Consider the following 4,211-nt stretch of genomic DNA (forward strand, 5'->3'; position numbering starts at 1 on the left):
CTTTCCAACAGTTCCACACAGATGAGATTATTTAAAATGGACATAAAATTAGCATTAAAAAAGAGAAAGAGTTCAGCCACAGCCTGTAAACTGAAAAGAATGTGGAGGGATTGGTACAATTTCCCATATTTTTGCTTTGAAAGTAGAGGTTACAGTTCAGGTAAGTATATAAGATATTTGATATCATTTATTTTATTTTAATGTTTGCAATATACTAATAGGAATAGGAGCAATAAGGGGTTCAGTCTCGTTGGAGTATAAATTTTGAAGCATGGATTGGGGAGATTTGGTGCTGATGAGATAAAACCTGTTCAAACAACTGGAGACAGCATGTTCCAGATTGAGGAGATTAAAATTTATCCTATGGATATGGGTTATCAATATAAATGGGGTGAGCAATGAAGGCAGAGTAATTTGTCTAGAATTTTGTTTTAAGGAGGCTGCTCAATTTACAGCATGGAGTATGGATTATGTGGGCATATGGGATATGAAGTCGAAAGGGAAGAAAGCAAGAACATTTAGATGCAGTGTAACAATCCTGCAAAAAGACAATTAAAAAACTCGACAAATTACTTTGTTTCAGTTTATTGGTACCAAAGCCCTTTATTCCTCTCCTCTGAAAACTGGTGAGATTCCTCAGGAGTTCGTAGACTTTTGAAAAAACAGTCCAGTGCTGGCATTACTCAAATTAGAAAAACATAAAACCATTTAAAGCTCTTTCCTAATGTTTTAATTTATTTAGGCAGAAATTGTTTACTAAATTCCTGCCATTTACCAAGTACAAACCTGGGTCCCAAAAATATTAGTGGGAGAATTGTAATATAGGGGGCATTACAGAGAGGAGTACCTATGAAAGGAGAATATAATAGACATGACAATATGCAAGCACATAATTTTTGCAAGTCTGTGAGGAGGAAGGCGAGTTGGGGTGGGGAATGAACATCTTATCCAACAAATCAGTAAAGGATTCTACAGGAAGTAAGATCTGAAATGTAGGAGGGTTAATGGTAAGGTAGGGGCAGTGTGGGAAGAGGGGAAAATTCAGGCAAAGGAAAATCAAGTATACACAGAGAGAGCCTGGCTTAGCCAGGAACCAGAAATTAGTCCAGCCTGGAGGGATCAGAGGGTTCAGTAGGGGGATCAAGAGATGAGGCAATTGCACCGTGAGTGCATTGTCCTCTTGTGAAGAAGACGCATTCCTTTGGGTAGAGGCTGTGTAGTTGTCCTAGCCTCTTGAATATTCAATGTGTCCATCAGTTAGGGAGTGCAGCCAAGGCATTTTCTGTGGCCCAAACACAACTCCTCTTGGTGTGCAGCTTCTGCTCAGGCAGGGAGCCTGCAGGACCTGCAGCAATATTCACTAGCAGGAATCTGGACTCCTCACAACATGGGTGCATTTCTAATCTGTAGACATGTTGGATCTAGACAGGTACTTGGCTTCTCCCTCTGGGAATCTTGCTTCACAAGTTCCCAAACTGCAGTAACTAGAACACTGAGGGCATCCTCTTTGCTCAGACAGGCTTTCTAGTACTTTGAATCCAGTGTCTTCACTTTATGTAACTAATGTACTTTTTTTTTCACAAAATAGAAGTTTCCCTGGAGAGCCCACACTAGCTGTTCTTCCTTCTCTTTTTTGTAGCAGGGCTGCCCTGCCTGCTACTTATCAGGTCTGAAAAGGAGGTTTAATTTCTCAACTATTCAAGGAGGCTCTTGGGGGGTGTCATTCACTGCATCGCTGACTTCTGGGCCAGCACAAATTGAATTCCATGCATGCATGCTTATCTGTCTTTGACAGACCCTTGGAGTCTTGCTTCTCATAAGGCAGTGTGGATGCAGAGGCTGCTGCCTTTCCCAGCCCCCTCACTCTGTGCCTTTGCTCTGTCTCCCCTTCTGTTACAGCTGCTCCTTCCTCTAGGTCTCTCCTTAGTGTCTGCTTTCCACCCCTGCTGACTGCAACCTTCTTTCTCAAACACTAAGCCTCCTAAAATGTTTTTGGGGCAGTCTCCAGATAATCACCAGAAAAGTCTCCAGATAAGCTGTGCCCTGAATAATGACATGTTTTAATTCAAGTACAGTCAGTGTCCAAAGATCTCTAAGCACTTTCTACACCTGATCAGCAAGTACAAAGTGCAAAATTAAACTAGAAAGAAATGCTTTGCCAATGAAGTCTCCAATTCGGGAAAACAAAGCAAATACCTCTTCTTAACAAGAAAATTGACAATAAAACACTTTTTTTTTTTTTAAGAAAGTACATCCTTCATACTTTTTGGAAGGTTTAGGGATATCTTGGCAATCCGGGGTAGTTATTGCTTAAATAAAATAAAAGACAATTCTGACTTCTGACTGTGAGAACCATAGTATGAAGGAGATAAAAAGCTAAAGAGCACCTTGTCTGGTGGCCATGTTAGGTGAAGAACAGAAGACCCAGGAGCTGCCAGGGCATCCTCTTGGGCAGTGGTCCCAGAAGAGCTGGTCCCTTTGTCTATCAGTAACTTTTCATGCTTACATTTTCCTAGTTTCCTGTGGGATAGCCACTGAGGATACATAAATTGAGGTTAATAAGTAGATATACCAAAGAAATGTGCTTTGTGAGCAATTTCTCTCAGAAGAAAGGTGGTCCCCTTATTAGTACTTTGGCCAGAAGATACAAATATGGGTTATACCTATGGAAAATGGACAGACATAGAGCATGTAGGCATTAGGTAAGATGCCAAATACCCTCTTAAAATGTGTATGAAAGGGAAGTAGACACCTTGGGCGAACAGCCACTCTTAACTCACAGCTGCTTCCCGCCCCCAGCTAGAATTTTATGGAGAATAATGCACTTCCTGTTCAGATAAAAGTTGCTGCTTGTGTCTGTTTTCACCACATTCATTAAACGATGAGCCATGGTAGTTCTTGCCAAAGACTTTTATTAGGAGTTGAAGAAAGAACTCAGGAGGGCAGTTTGACTTCTACCTGATGGTACGTTTGACTCTTCAGATTTTCCTTTGGTAGTAAATTTTGCTCCTGCTGACAGCAAGAATAATTGCTGCACACAGAGTTTAACTCTATTTTCTTGCTGGACTTTTTACAGTATAAGCAATCTTGGACAACAAAGTTTTCAGACCAAATCCCGCTTCTGAGCAGAGAAAATCAACTTGTATTCTGATGCTCAACCCTACAGCAATCAGCTTGTTGTGACAGTAGAAAGAATGTTTGCTTTGAATTGCTCTTTATATTCCAGATGGTAGCAAATAATAAAATACTTATTTAAAAAAAATTATGCATGATAACTATTCTATTAAATAAATACAACTTCATGAGGTGAGATTTTCATATTTTAAAGTATTCTCAAGTATTTAGATACTTAGGTATTTGTGTATTGTCTTTCACTACCTTCTGACTATTGTCTATAATTCTCTGCATTCTTTCTCCATTTGATGTCGCCATTTAGGAATAATGGTATTTTACCAAGCTATATCTTTTTGTTGTTGTTGTTGCTGGGAATTGAACCCAGGTCCTTGTGCATTCGAGGCAAGCACTCTACCAACTGAGCTATATCCCCAGCCTAGTATTGCATCAAGGAAATAGCTTTAGCATTGGTGTATTTTATTAATACATCTTATTTCACTTGTTGAGGATCTATAAAAAATGTTCCTACTGTTTTCATCTTTCACATATATTCAATTGGATTCTGAGTCTCCAGAAAATCTATTCTTTTCCCTGGTTTTCACTCAACCAATTACCAGGGACAGGAGAAATGAAAACATAGGGGTAAGCTACTCCATTTTTTCTTTTTTTTTAATATGCCATCTCCTGTTGGGAGACGGGGAGCTTCCCAGGTTCTTCAAGTGGCCAGGGACTTTCACTTTTGACTTGTTGCCCATTTAGAAAGGTAACTTTTAAAAATGGATGCGTATTGATTATACAGAACAGTGGGTTTTATGGTAGAATATTCATCCATGAATCAATTGCACTCCCTAATATCTCCCTGTCATGATTTAGATGTGGTGTCCCCCAAAAGCTCATAAGTGAGACAATGCAAGGTTTGTATGAAAAATGATTGGGCAAGAGCCTTAACTTAATCACTGAATTAATCTCTGATGGGATTAAATTGGTGGTAAGTGGGGGCATGTGGGGTGTAGCTGGAGGAAGTGGTTCATTGGGAGCATGGTCTATATACATTTTGTATCTGGAGAGTGGAGTCTCTCTCTGCTTTCTGATCATCA

General features: G+C 39.8%; 1 non-coding gene across 1 annotated transcript; it reads right to left on the reverse strand.

The window, feature by feature from the left end:
• Positions 1–3,474: 3,474 nt before the first annotated feature.
• On the reverse strand, positions 3,475–3,544 carry Trnas-cga. Its single transcript has one exon. It is a non-coding gene; the product is annotated as a tRNA-Ser (tRNA).
• Positions 3,545–4,211: the final 667 nt, after the last annotated feature.

Source organism: Marmota marmota, unplaced genomic scaffold (genome assembly GCF_001458135.2).
Source record: "Marmota marmota marmota unplaced genomic scaffold, marMar, whole genome shotgun sequence".
NCBI lineage: Eukaryota > Metazoa > Chordata > Mammalia > Rodentia > Sciuridae > Marmota > Marmota marmota.